This window comes from Notamacropus eugenii, chromosome 2 (genome assembly GCF_028372415.1).
Source record: "Notamacropus eugenii isolate mMacEug1 chromosome 2, mMacEug1.pri_v2, whole genome shotgun sequence".
NCBI lineage: Eukaryota > Metazoa > Chordata > Mammalia > Diprotodontia > Macropodidae > Notamacropus > Notamacropus eugenii.
The window spans coordinates 174,149,219-174,165,151 of NC_092873.1; the positions used below are offsets into that span (position 1 = coordinate 174,149,219).

The 15,933-nt window shown below is 36.3% G+C and overlaps 1 non-coding gene across 1 annotated transcript; it reads left to right on the forward strand.

Annotated features, from left to right (window-relative positions):
* Positions 1-14,862: 14,862 nt before the first annotated feature.
* LOC140530497 (U5 spliceosomal RNA) lies at positions 14,863-14,977 on the forward strand. The gene has a single exon (XR_011975935.1). It is a non-coding gene; the product is annotated as a U5 spliceosomal RNA (small nuclear RNA).
* The last annotated feature ends 956 nt before the right edge of the window (positions 14,978-15,933 follow it).

The following is a 15,933-nucleotide window of genomic DNA, read 5'->3' on the forward strand; positions in this document are numbered from 1 at the left end:
ACCTAAAAGCTTTTCTTTTTTTATCTTCATATAAAAGGAAAATATGCTTTTCAAAAAAGGCTTTCTAGATTGTAAATATTTTGTCCATCATGGAATAGTCTGTGAGTGTAATCTACAATTCTACATATTTGTTCCAAATGGACATCATGCCACATCTATCTATATTTATATCTATATATTAACACATATCTTTCTGCCTATCTATCCATATGGGGGGTGGGAAAGTGGGGAGAAAAAGAACTCTTACTTTCAACTAACAGTGAGTGGGAAAATGCTTTCTAAATCCCAGGGCACTTTTTGTCTGAGGAAGTGAAAGTCATCCTTCATGTATCTTTTATTTTCTCCTAGGGTAGAAAGGGAGCTAGTTTTTTCTTTCTTTCTTTTTTTTTTTTTTTTTGGTGGTTTGAAGGAAATTGAAAAAAGTCAGTGGATAGCACCAACTTCAAACATTAGCATGATTAACCTAGAGTTCCAGAGACAGCCATTGCCAGTGCCCCTACCACTGCTGTGGCTTCCTTGGGCTCCTCTGCCCCCTCCCTCTACCACCTGGGTCTGGGGTGAAACCACTCTACTCTCTCATACAGGTCAGACAGATTTTTTTCCCCTTACCTTCCAATTTGTCCTCAGCATTTTGGGGTTGTGAAGTCTGGAAACTGCCACTAGTGCCAGTGATTTAATCTCCCTGAGGCCTGCTCAGGTTCTACCTGTGCTAGCATGATCCACACTGGACTATGCTCTGCTTCCACTGTGGTATGATAGATGCTTCTCATCGACCTTCCAGGCTGTCTTGGGATAGAGATTTGCTTCACTCCACCATTCTGTGAGTTCTGAAGCTCCATAATTTGTTTAGAGTCATCGTTTTACAGGCATTTGACTGGGTTTGAGGGGAAAGCTCTAGCAAGGCCCTGCTTTCATTCTGCCATCTTGACTCTGCCTCATCTCCTTTTCTTTCTTTCAAAATGTTGTGGATTTTTAAGATAGTATTTTAGGATATGCATCAATGTTTTTGATGCAGATGTTTTAAAATTGTGACCCAAGTTGCATTTATGGTGTTAAAAATGTGATATAAATAACTTCTTGACAGTTTACATGAAAATGCCTGTTATTAAGTTAGCAGAAAAGACCATAGATGTTGGAGCTGTGAATACCAGGGAAGTAACTTGGGTTAATACACCGGTTTCCAAATTTTCAAGTATGAGGAATCCTTTTTAACATAAAAAATTTGTGGACCTCATGTGATAATAGATACAATATTATTAACATTATTGTTTTTCAGAAAACATACATTGACCAAAGCTACTATGAATCCCATAAAACTGTAATACAAATTTTTATTTTATGAGTGAATAAATCAAGAATGCATTTATCACATACTTATTGTATGCCAAACAGTGTGCTAAATACTGGAGATAGAGATAGAAACAGTGAAACAGTCTCTGATCTCATGAGCTCACACTAAAGAAAGTTCAGGTGCAGCATGGATAGAAAGATTCAGAAGACCTAAAGATTCAGTGGTTAAGTGAAGACCCAGAAATTCTTAGATTTCATCAGTGGATTAGATTCCAGTGCTTGGACCTAGAAGGCCTTAGGAGGGAATAGCAGAGCTATCAACAGATAGTAAAGGCTGATAGTTCTCTATCTCATCAAAAGAAATAAAGCTATGACATCTAAGCCGTATGAACAGTCAAACAACCTGGATAGATTCTTGTAGTTGGAGTTCTGGGGCATTGGGGAGAGGACGACAGTTAATGAGGAAGGGAGGAGAGAAAGGGGGACCCAGTGCTGGTGGCTTTCAGTCTTCCTGGGAGATATGTAATATATATTTTATTACTTAAGGTAGTTTTTAAAATTGCTTGCCTCTTTATCTTATTACAAACGCTTAAAATAGAACAAAGTCACACACACACACAGACATGAATGCCTAGGCACACACGGGCACATGCACATGCACATGTACACACACACACAAAGACAAAAAAACATAAAAAATTAGTTTAACAATCAATTTTACCTTTTTTAATATCTGAAAATTTGTAGCATCAAGGATTTCAGGCAGAAATTGATCATTTCTTCCATGCTAATTGCTATTGGATCACCCATGCCATTTATTGTTCCCATTTCCAAAATGTTTTATGGGTATCATCTATACAGATGTTTATGTTACAAACTCAGTGATAGCCACTCAAATCCTAGCTGGCCTACTGTGTATGTCTTGGGCCTCAGGATAATTCATATTAGAAAATATATTTTGAGAACATTTGTGGGTTTTTTTAAACCTTACTTAGAGATAAAGTAGTAAAGCTTTATCATTAGTACTATTAGTGATCAAATTTTCAAATGGATTTGTGATCTTATCAACTTGTACATTTCTTCCTTTGAAGCTGATGGCAAACTGTACATTTTTGCCCATCTTATATGACTATTGTGAATATATTCTCTCATAAGTTTATCAGAGGTGGTCCACCTGATGTGCTGATATGAGGACACCAGTGGAGCACTTGGGCTAACCACCTCTTTATCTTTTGCTCTCACTAAGTAAATTTTCCATATTTCATCTCTAGTGAGAAGGTCAACATTGGTAAAATTCAGTTGCTATAGTAATATGGCTACTTGTTGGTCATTATACTGGGATTTATGTAGAGTGCAAATAGCTATGTTAAATTTTATAGACAGACTAAAATTCTTATCATCCTTGGTACCATTTCCCACTATTTTGTCACTATCACCGTAGGAGGAGAAGGGGTAGCATAAGACTGAGAACTATTTTGTATATTTCTTTGTTTCACGTGTTGCCATGCCTAAAGCATGTGTCACCTGATGGCCAACCTACTGGTGAAGAACCTGTTTGTCTTAGGTTACTGTTTGAAAAGATGCATCAGGTCTTTGATTTAGAGATGAATAGGATCTCAGGCTATCCAGTCCAATCCCCTCATGTTACAGATAAAGAAACTGAGACCTAGAAGTATTGATAATAACTAGCATTGATATTAACAATACACCTATAAGGTAGGGGTTATTACAATCTTATTATATTCCCTCATTTGGAGGAAAATGAGGCTTTGAAATTTCCCCAGCATTGCTCAGATAGTAAGTATCTGAGGTAACATTTGCACTCAGATCTTCCAGTTTCCAAAGCTATCTACTGAACCATCTAACTTCTCCAAGATATTAAATGATTTGTTCAGTGTTACACGGGTACTTTAACCTATTGCTGAATATACAACTGAAAGCTTTCCAGAACGGAAGAACTTTTCAGATCTGGTACTCCCATGGCACAGACCTCAGAAACCTGAAGTTCCCTGTATGCCAGGATGAGTGTAGGACTAGGGAAGGACTTGGGGAGAAGAGCTACAGTAGCAGTGTTATATCTTACATTTGCAGAAATATTCTGCAACTTTCATAGCACTTTCCTCAAATTAACATTGAGAGGGGCAGCATAAATATAATTTCCATTTTAAAATGAGAAAACTGAGGCACAGAAGAGGTTACTTGTGTTGCCTAATCATAAGACTTGTAAGGACAAGATTTAAAAGGCCTGGATTCAAGTCTAGTCCTAATACTTTCCACTAAACTATGGTTACCATTTTGCTTTGTCTAATTTTGTCGGGATAGTTGGCCGTGACATGCTCACAGTTTCTGCATGCCATTTAAAAAGTCACTTGCGTCCTGGCTCAGCGTGGGAATGTGCACTTATTTCTCCTTATTTATAGTGCTTAGTTGAGCACTTCGTACAGGGTGGACAGATGGCTACTCAGCACTATTTAGGAATGCATTGTTCCATTCCCATATATTAAGGGTACTGTAACACATGCCTCCAATCTTGTCAGATTCAAGACAAACTTGACAAAATAGTCTTGTACCCTATAGAGCAACAAGTTCAAAATGGCAGGCTTCATAGCTATGGATTACAACTTTAAAAAATTGTATTGACATCTTTTGTTTTATACATCACAGTCATTTGCCAATATATCTCTCTTCCTGTTCCCAGGGTGCTTATTAATTGTAACAAATAATAAAAAGGAAAAGAAAAACATTTCTACAAGCTAACCAGCACATAAACTGAGTCCAATATTATATTATATACATTACTCTCTACCCTTTGTTTCCACTTCTGCAGAGGGTGGTGATGTGGGTGACACTTTCTCATATTTCTTCTTCTGTGTCAAGTTTAGTCATTAAACTTTAATGGTTTGGCATCAACTTCTAATCTTAACATTAGATTACACGTGTACTTTGAATGGAATAGTTTTTGAAACCCAAGATTCACTCTTCTATAGTGTAGTAAGATTAACAAAAATGCTTTCTACAAAAGCACTCTGTGAAGTGGGCGACATATGTATGACTATCCCTAGTTAACAGATGAGGAATTAGGAGCTCAGAATGGGAAAGTTCCTTTTCCATGGTTATGCTGCTACTCAATCTCAAAGTCAGAATTCAAACCTAGGTCTTCCCCAACTCTAAGCCCAGTGTCTTTCCATTGAACTATGCTAATTACAATCCTTTCCTATGGGAAGATATGGCCAACAGGGCCATTTTGGTATTTCAGTAACATTCAGATCCTGATGCCGAGAGTTGTCTGGATGAGCTTTCTCTTTTCCCCTGAGCATGTTGCCTTACTTTCATAATCACAGGTTGTCTGAGAATCAGTAGAGATTGATTTTTTGAAGGTAGTACTTTAACCACTTCCTTGAAATACAAGTTCTAATGTGTTATTCCCTAGGCTTCTTCTGCCCAGCGAATGCTAAATACAGATTATGTATGTTAGATAGCTTATATATATCAAACCTAGTAACAATAAAAACAAAAGACATTCCCAGGTGCCCATTTTAATTATTCACTGAGACCTATTATGAGACCTCAAAAGCTGGTTCAGTCATGTTTTTCTTGGGCTGCAAGCCCTTTTCTAAAGGCATTGTAACACCTATCTCCTCTAAAGGTTGAGTGAAAAAATATATTTGAAAAAAAGTCATTTCATTGGGTAATTTTAACAGTTCAAAAGAGAGAGGATTTTATTGTTCAGGTTGCCATTTGTTGAGTGGTTTCCTATTGTCTTTCTTTATAACACATGGTTTCTTTATGTTTAGTGACAAGATCTTTTTCTTGAAGCGCTTCCATTTTCTCAATTTGTGGATATCAAAAGATAAAGTCAGAGACTGTCTGTCCCAGGTCAACTGTCTCAGATTGTCTTAGCTTTTTGGTAATGAAAATAGCTTTGTAGAGATACGAGATAAATTGGTGTATGAGGATGTCAGTTTAAAAATTCACCAGGCTTGAGACATTTGCATTGTAGATTTTTGGAAACCAAAACAATACATCTGAAACATTCTTTTTCTGACACTGCTTTTCGTACATGTTCCTCCAATGTAGTAATGCTTACAAGAATTCTTTGAATTTACTCCTAGAAGGGAATTTAGAAAACATTATGTCTGAGCCCCTTATTTTACAAATATGGAAACTGAGACCAAGAAAAGTGACATGATCTGACACTAAGATCACATATTTAGAGATGGAAGGTACTTTAGAGATTATCAAGTTGAATTCTACCATTTTATAGTTCAGGAAAATTTGACCCTGATGAGAGAGAGAGAGCGAGAGAGAGTGAGAGTGAAAGAGAGAGAGAGACAGAGAGAGAGAGATAGAGAGTCAGAGAGACAGAGAGAAAGGGAGGAGGAGAGAGAGAGAGGAAGGAAAGAAGGAAGAAAAAGCAATAAGTATTTAGTATGTTCTGAATCCTGTGCCTTATAAGCCTTGGTATACAAATACAAAAGCAAAGGCAGTGTTTATCTTCTGGGAGCTTACATTCTAATGGGAGAAACAGCATACCTTGAGAGTGGTGGCCAGAAATGGATATTTTAATTCAGAAAGAACTAAAAAAGATGGTGGGTACCAGAGGTTACACAAACATCAATGAGTGAAGTGAGAATTTTACTCAGATCTGTCCCTTATTGAATGTTTTTTTCCTTCCATTTTCCATGCTATCTACCTCTCTTCCTTAGTCATAAGTGGCAAAATACACTAGAAGACAATTATATTGATTTGCCTCTACTCCATATCAAATAATGACCCCCCTGATATAATTATATATGTTAAAAAGCCACAAGAATATGCTTAGCTAAAAAAGAGGTTGCTAGGCTTAGTGTTCATGTCAGCTTTATGAAGTATTCTCCCATGTGAAATCAAACTGTTGGAAGGTATATAGTTGATGAGAGATTGAGCATTTTTTCCCCTTTAGACTTGTCTCTTTCAGCTTGCTACAGTTTCCAGATATTGTGCAAAAAATGAGAGGAACTATCACTTTTGAGTTTGTTCTAATTTATGCTGAAAATTTGAAAGTGTGTAATGTTTTGCATCAGAGTGCAAGTCTGAGTAAATTATATACTATGTCTGTTTAGTCAGTTAAAGAAACTAAGGCCACATGCAAGAGAGGAATATTTTTGTTTGGATCTCACTAATCTGCCAACTTACGGTTACTTACATTTACTCCTGTTTGCCACAGGTGAGATGGGTGGAACATCAGACAGCTCATTAGAGAGACAAGTGGGCTGCATTCCCAAAGCCAGATGACAGAACCAGGCATGGCATGTATAGTAATTTCCAAGCTACAATACATCTTCAAGCTGTCTGCAGCAAAATGCTTACTAAGCATTGCATGGCGGCTGTCAGAATGCTTCTGAGGGTGGTAATTAAATAGAGGCAGCTCAAGGGTTCATTTTGTGGAACTAAGCCAAAATTATATGTGTTCTGGAAATGTGGCATCATGAACCTTATGTTGGGGGATAGAGTACATTTTTTCAGGTGCTGAAGGCTCTTTCATAGAAAGCAGACTTCCTATGGCTGGCATTCAAAAAAAATCTCTTCTCTTTCTTGGTGACATGTTAATGCATAGTTCACTTGCCTGAAAACCTAGCTATCAGCAATGTTGCACTGTACCCAAACCACTAGTGGTCAGTCTTGAATGGGTAGGTCAGGTACGATAAAAAAAGAAACAGCATAAAAAAACCTTTCAGAAAGTATATAGCAGACTTACATTTATTTACCTACTGATAACTTCTCTTTCAGGTGTTTTTGATGCTTGCCTTAATAATTTTTTCCCTCCTAATTTAGAGGCAAATTGTAGAGACATACCAGCAAACTGCCGGGAGCATGCACTCTCACAATTTGTGACTGAGTTTTTCTCAAATTTGCTACTTTAGGGATAGCAATTGGTCTTGTGATCATATTATTTACAGTTTGCACGGACCTCAAATATCTAGTGTTTCTATAACTCTTTAAGTTTTGCAAAGTATTTCATAAATATTGTCAGATTTGATCATCACAAAAATCCTGGGAGTTAGGTACTATTATTATTTCCATTTTAAAGATGGGGAAACAGAGGTAGATAGAGGTAAAGTGACTTGCCCCAGCATGACACAGCTTGGAAGTGTCTGAAATTGGATTTGAACTTGTGTCTTCCTAACTCCAGGCTCAGTGTTCTATCTGCTATACCTCCTAACTGCCTCTTAGCAATTATCTGTTTTATAGACATGGAAGTTACAGTTTAGAGAGGTACAGTGATTTGTCTAAAGTAAAAGAGATTAAAAAGAAACTGATCTGTGATATGAACCTGGATCATCTAACCCCAAATCTTATCTCTTTTAACTATACTATGGAAACTGTAGGAGTAGAGCAAGGGAGAAGGAGAGGAAAAGGGAGAAGGGGGGGGGAGTTGAGAGAGGAGGAAGACAGAGGAAGGGAAGGGGGGAAGAGAAGAAAGGAGGGGGGAGAGAGAGAGGGAGAGAGAGAAAGACAGAGAGAGAGATAGAGAGACAGAGATAGAGAGAGAGACAGAATGAATGAGTGCTTGTCTGCTTTTCTTTGGTTACTTGTTGCTTAAGGTATTTATTCATTCTTAATGCCACGCCCATACTGTCATTTGTCTTTGGTTATACTTCCCAATGAGGTCTATCGTTAATGAATCAGAGACTACTTATCAACATTTACTACCTTTCTCTACAATGTCTATTCCAAACCTTTCCATGTCTACTCTCATCCTCAACCACAATTAAAACCTGAAATTATTGATTTCTGTCTAACATGAACATCTGCGTTCCCCACTTCTAATCCTTAAAACTTCTTTGAAGAGGAGTTGTTCTTACTGTCGTACTTTAGACCCAGTCCTTCCAACTACTCAGTGAGGGTTCCATTGTAATAAAGATTTTGAGGGGGAAAAACAGTTCAGCAAAAACCAACCAAAACATTGACCTTGCCTGATACCATTTGCAATAGCCTACTTTGATTTTCCCACCTCTTAAAGGAAACAGGGAGGGTATACTTGCTCATCTTTTCTCTAAGGTCAAAGTTTATCTTACATAGTCCATTTTTATTCTGTTTTTTACATTGTTGCAGTCATGGGACATGTTTTCCTGTTTCTGCTTTCCTGACTCTACTTACATTCATATATCTTCCTATGTTTAATGAATTCTATGCATTTGCATATTTCACAAGAAAACCATTTCTCATTGAATTCCACAGTTGGTTCGTCACACCTCATCTGACTTGGTTTCAGCTTCTTTGTTACGACAAAAAGTAATGATATGGATTCTCTCCTTGATGGTATATGTGGAAACATTTTATCTGTGGTCTTCTTGGGGTTTGCGCACAGGAGTGGGATTTTTGAGTAGAAAAGTATGGATATTTCACCCACTTTTTTCGTATATTTCCAAATTAATTTTTTTTCCATATTAGTGGGACTAATTTGTAGCTATACCTACACTATATCAGCGTAGCTATATAACAAGGATTGACTTTGGACTTAATTTGTGATAGCCAATTCTATTATATTTTATACGTACTCTGGAGTTTTTCTACTGTACCCCAAGAATATTGGGGAGTTTCTATTCTCTGCTATTGGCTCAAGCCCATACTAATTTTGTTTCTTTCTTTTAAGAATTCAGTGACTAGCACCCTAGTTCCACCACTTAAATTGTGTTAGATTTTACAGGGGGATATTTACTTCAAATATATTGAAAGATCAAATGTAAAAACTCACCTCCCCATAATTTGGGGGCATAATTCTACCTTATGCCACTTTTTTTTCCTTGGAAGAGCAAGGAAGGAAATTAGACTTACAGTTCAGCAAATTTTCTGAATAGCATTAGTTCTAGTAATTCAAGTTTAAAACTCTACTGTGGGCCTTGGGACTCTGACTTCTCAGGCCTTCATTGCCAGAATGATTACAAAACCAAGCTTGGATTCCTAGACTCATGGATCTCTTGGGGTTAGAACTCCTGGGTAAACGACTAGACTCTTTGTACCTAAAACTGAACAGGATGAATAAAAAAAGTCTAAAGCTCATTTTTGTTTCTTGGGTCCATATGGCCTGCTGCGTGATGTCACCTGCTGTGAGTGAGAGTCCTGTAATTTGAGATGCAAAGGTGCTACAGTGATGCTAACTTGAGTAATTTTAAAGATACCAGATACTTGTCGCTATATAGCTAGTAGAAAACATTGCTCCCTATCCTAAGGCAAACAAACACTAAATGTTGTTTTGTCCATAAATGTGCCAGTCTTCCAGTTTCCCAGAAGCAGGTCCCTATTATCTTCCAAATGGATGAGGCTATTTTAGGTGACCTGGGTATGAACTCAACCCCATTGAACCTCTGTCAATAAACACTCTAACATTCCATATTTTGGTATTTCTAATTTTCAGTATGTGAGGGAAATCTTCAGAGTTATTTTACTGCGCATTTCACTTACTATTACTGACTTGGAATAGTCTTTCCTGTCACTGATTAGAGTTTGTAATACTTCTTTGGAAAATGATGTGTTTAGATATTTTGGCCATGTATCAAATGGAGAATGCCTCTTAGTCTTACATAAATATACTGAATGTCAATTTTATCAGAAATATTTGTTTCGAGTATTTTTCCCATTCACCAGTGTTTCTTTTCATTCTAACAATGTTGATTTTGTTTGTACAAAAGGCTAGTTAATGTAATAAAAATTGTTTACTTTATCTTTTGTGGTATCTTTTGTTTTTTACATGATTAAAACTTCTCTCCATTCAATAAATGGCCAAGGAAGCATAGATTAAAAGTTAATTGGAAACTAAATAATCTAATACTAAATATTGAGTGGATCAAAGAAGAAATCATAGAATAAATCAATAATTTCATTAAAGGTAATGACAACAATGAGACAACATACCAAAATCTGTGAGAACCAAAGCAGTGCTTAGGGAGAAATTTATATCTCCAAATGCACAATCAATAAAAGAGAGATAAATAAATAGGAGATCAATTAATTTGGCATGCAACTAAAAAAAAACTGGAAAAAGAACAAATTAAAAATCCGTAATTAAACACAGAAGTAGAAATCCTGAAAATGAGAGATTAATAAAATTGAAAGTAAAATAAAAACTGTTGAACTTGCAACTGGTTTTGTAATATATATATATACATATATATACATATATATATCCATACACATATAATATATATAATATATATAATACACATACACATATATATACATATATATGTACATATAGATAGATAAACTACTGGTTGATTTGATTAAAATAAAGAATAAAACCAAATTACTTGTATAAAAATAAAAGGGTGAATGTACTATCAATGAAGAGGAAATTAAAGCAATTATTAGGCAGTAAGTTAATTGTATGACATTAAAAGTATAGTTGAAGTGAAAAGGATGAAAACCTAAATGCAATATATACACATATATATATACATGTATACACACGTACACACATATATACATACATGTATGTGTATATATATATTACCTGATTAACAGAGGAGAAAATAGAATAGCCAAGTAACCTATCAGAATAAGAAACTGAATGTATTATACAAATGAGCTCCCTTAGGAAAAACCCCCTGGACCAGATGGATTTACAAGTGAATTCTACCCAAAACTTAAGGAATATTCCATCCCAATAATATATAAACTATTTTTTAAAAAGGTTTAAAAGAATCCTACTAAATTTATTTTATGATACAAGTATGATTTTGACACTTAAACCAAGGAGACATAAAACGTATAAAGAGAACTATAGGCCAATTTCCCTAATGAATATTGATACTAAAATTTTAATTGGTTAAATTAGTTAAATTAATTAATTATTTGCTAGCAAGTAGATTATAGGAATATATCGAAAGATCATACACTACGATCAAGTGGGATTTATTTATACCATAAATACAATAATGGTTCAGTATTAAGAAAACTATAAGCATAATTGACCTTATCAATAAAAAAATCATATGATTATATCAATAGGTGCAGCAAAGGCTTTTGACAAAACATAAAACCCATTCCTATTGAATATACTAGGAAGCACAGAAATATATGGAATCCTTTTTTTCTATTTTTTAAATTTTATTTATTTATTTTTAGTTTTCAACAGACATTTCCACAAGATTTTAAGTTCCAAATTTTCTCTCTATCTCTCCCCTTCACCCACTGCAAGACAGCATGCATTCTGATTATCACTTTCCTCAATCTGTCCTCACTTCTATCACTCCCTTCCCTTCTTGTATCCCCATCCTGTCTATTTTCTTGTAGAGCAAGATAGATTTCTATACCCCATTGCCTGTATATCTTATTTCCCAGTTGCACGTAAAAAACAATTTTTACCATTTGTTTTCAAAATTTTGAGTTCCAACTTCTCTCCCTTCCTCTCTCCCCACCCATCCCCACTGAGAAGGCAAACAATTCAATATAGGTTATACATATGTAGTTATGCAAAACAGTTCCATAACAGTTATATTGTGAAAGACTATATTTCCCTCCATCCTATCCTGCCCCTCCCATTTATTATATTTTCTCTTTTGATCCTATCCCTCCTCAGAAGTGTTTACTTCTAATTACCCCTCCTCCCATTTCCTCTCCCTTCTATCATCTCCCCATACCCCACTTATCCCTTCCCCCCTACTTTCTTCTAGTGTAAGATAGTTTTTCATACCAAATTGAGTGTGCATATTATTTCCTCCTTAAGCCAAATGCAATGAGAATAAGCTTCACTCTTTCCCTCTCATCTCCCTCCTCTTCTCCACTGATAAAGTTTTTTCTTACCTCTTTTATGTAAGATTATTTGCCCCATTCTATTTCTCCCTTTCTCCTCCCAATATATTCCTCTTTCACCCCTCAATATTATGTTTTTAGATATCATTCCTACCTATTCAACTCATCTTGTACCCTCTGTCTATCTATGTATAATCCTTCCAACTACCCTAATACTGAGAAAAGTCTCAAGATTTACAAATATGATCTTTCCATGTAGAAATGTAAGCAGTTCAACTTTAGTAAGTCCCTTGTGATTTCTCTTTCCTGCTTACCTTGTCATGCTTCTCATAATTCTTGTGTTTGAAAGTCAAATTTTCTATTCAGTTCTGGTCTTTTTATCAAGAATAATTGAAAGTTCTCTATTTCATTAAATGACCATTTTTTCCCCTGAAGTATCATACTCAGTTAGGGTAAGTGGGTAGTGGTTCTTGGTTTTAATCCTAGCATCTTTGACCTCTGAAATATCTTATACCAAGCCATCTGATCCCTTAATGTAGAAGCTTAAGATTCAGTCCCCCCAAGCCTGCTCAGGTCCCATCTGTGCCAGTGCAGCCCACCCTGCACTGTGCTCTGCTCCCTATGTAGAGCGATAGACACTTCCTGATGACCTTCCAGGCTGTGTTGGGCCGGAGGTTTGCTTCACTTCGTCATTCTGTGGGAGTCATTTTTTAAAAATATTTGGCTGGGTTTGCAGAGAGAGCACTAGTAAGTCCATGCTGTTTTTCTATCATGTTGGCTCTGCCCCTCAGAGCCCTTCTTAATATTGATAAGAAGTATCTATCTAAAACCAAGAGCAAGTATTATCTGTAATGGGCATAAAATATGAGACTTCCCAAAAAGATTAGGATGAAGCAAGAATGTCCATTATCACCACCATTTTTCAATATAGTATTAGAAATGCTATAATAAATTGCAACAAGAGAAGAGAAAGGAGTCGGAGGAATAAATAGAGGCAAGGAGGAAACAAAGCTACCACTCTGTGCAGAAAATATGGTATACTTAGAGAACAGTAGAGAACAAATAAAAATCTAGGTGTAACAATTAACTTTAGTAAAGTTGCAGGGTATAAAACAAATGCACGTAAAACATCTGCATTTTTATATATTGCCAACAAAACACAACAGGAAGGGACAGAGAAATTTCATTTAAAATAACTGCAGACATTATAAAATATTTGGGAGTTTATCTACCAAGAAAATCCCAGGGACTATGTGAATACAATTACAAAACATTTTTCACACACAAAAAGCTAAAGAATTGGAGAAATATTAATTACTCACAGTAAGTAAGTAATTAATAGAGTGGTGAATCAGTGGAATAGATTGGGTACACAATACAAAGCAGCAAATGACTATGTAATCTACTCTTTGATAAACCCAAATATCCAAGCTTTTGGGACACAAACTCACCATTTGACAAAAATTTCTGGAAAAACTGGAAAGTAGTTTGGAATAAATTGGACATAGACCAACATCAATTGAAAACATTTATTAAGTGCCTATTATATGCCAAGCACTAATATAAAAAGAGGTAAAAGATAGTTAATATCCTCAATCTAATGAAGGAAATAATTTGCAAGCCTATATATATGCAAAGCAAGCTTATATACAGAATAAATAAGAAATAAATAGAAGAGGGAAAATATTGGAATTAAGAAGTTTTGGAGAAGGCTTCCTGTAGAAGGTGGGATTTTAACTGAGGCATAAAGGAAACTAAGGAGTCAACTGTTAGAGTAGAAGAAGGAGAGCATTCCAGACATCGAGGACAATAAGAGAAAATTCCTAGAGCGAAAAAATGGAGTGTTTTGTTCATGAAGAGCAATGTAACCAGTGCCATTGGATCAAAAAGTACATGTTAGGGAATAAGGTAGGGGAAAGGTAGGGGTGTGGCTAGTCTGTGAAGGGCTTTGAATGCAAACAGAGCATTTTCTGTTTGCTCCTGGAGGCACTAGGAAGTGGGGTGTATGTGTGTGTGTGTGTGTGTGTGTGTGTGTGTGTGTGTGTGTGTGTGTGTGGCATGATCTGACCTGCATTTTAGGAAAAAAATCACTTTAGTGGCTGAATAGAGAATGGTTTGGAGCTGGGAGAGACTAGAGGTAGGCAAATCCACCAGCAGGCTAGTGCAATGATCAAAGGGTGAGATGATGAGGGTCTCCACTAGAGTGGTTGTGGTGTCAGAGGACAAAAGGGGGCACATTGGAGAGATGTGGCAAAAGTGAAATTGTCAGACCTTCACAATGGTGGATGAGAGATAGCAAGGAATCAATGACGACTCCTAGGTTGAGAACATGAGTACTGTTCAGCAACATAAAATATGTGGGTTCTTCTGGATTGGGCTACAAAGAAGGAGGTATATTGAAGGAAAATGAGCATGTCACCTTTAAGAAATATCAATGACTCAGTCATATGTTGAACCATCTCTCTTTCAAAGATGAAAAGTGATATGGCAATCACTCAGTCTAGATTGGTCTATCAAAACCAAAGGTTTCTGCTGTAGGTCTTGGGACCACACACACAAGTTTCTGATTTATTCCACAGAAGAAAGACTCCTGCTGGAACCAGTGGATTGGACCTAAAGTGGGTTTTTGAAAACCTTGGATTTATGTCAGAAATCTTCAAAGTCTATTATTAGAAAGTGGTTGACAAGGTGGTCCCAATAGGTAGCTCAGTTAGTCAGGAAAATTAGGAAAACAACTTTGGTGTGTTCAAAATGTAATTACCATGCTTGAAACGAACTATACTTAATTGTTATCTGCCCCAAATCCGTCAGTGCTTGGAGCTTAGAATTCTTATAGTATTGTCTGGTTTCTCTTCAGATCATATAAATCTTTCACCTTTTACTAAAAATTTCTATGGAGTGGAACACTTATAAATGTATAACTATTTGTTAGGGACTCAGAGGCAGCAGAATTTAATGGATAGAGTACTAGATTTGGAGTCAGGAAGAAAGCGGATATAAATTCCATTTCAACCACTAGCTGTGAAACCCTGGGCAAATCATTTAACCTCTATGGGCCCTATTTTTTTATCTGTAAAAGAAGGAAGGTTGGACTACAGTATGTTTCATGTTCTTTCTAATTCTACACCTATGATTCTGTGATTCTGTAGATATGCCTATCCCAGATGCCAGTTTCCTGATATTTGGAGAATGAGAAAGTTTATAACCTTGTTTCCACAAAGAGTTCTGTGTCACTGTGTGAAGTTTTTCTAGTTTAAAGAACCTGGAGTTTTTGAAACAGTACGATGGCTTCTAGGATGTACTACTCTAGATAAGGAGCTAAAATGTCATAAATAAAAGCTACACTAAATAACCTCATATATAGCTTATGATTTGAGTGTTAGTTGTGGCAAGTGGTATTTGGAGCAGAAATTAAATTAAACCTAGTAAAGCCCAGTAGGGTTATTGAGAGTCCATATATCAGGGGTCAGGTTATTTATTTAGTGCTGAGGTAGGTAACAAGGTATCCCATGGCACAGAATCATTTGGTGCCCTAACTCTTCATTCTACAAGCGCTGGACATGTTTGTTCCATTTTCTGATGACTGTACCCTTGCAGTTTCACATATCTATTCAGGTAGAGAACTCCTAAAGTCTCAGCCCTGGTTTCATCTAGCAAATCCATCTATAAGCACCAAAAGATAATTATAACAAATCCCTCTCAATTAACCTCTTACCATGCTTGGCCGCTGTGAGTTATAGAGATGTTGACGTAATACCTTATTAGATGATACTTTATCACCAAGGAGGTCTTGATAAAAATGAAATGACAAAGTCAGTCCAGTCCATATCCACTACTACCTCTACCCCCTTCCACTTTTTTCCAGTTTTGTCTTGGACCAAGCCAAGCAATGAGCTTCCATTTCTAGAA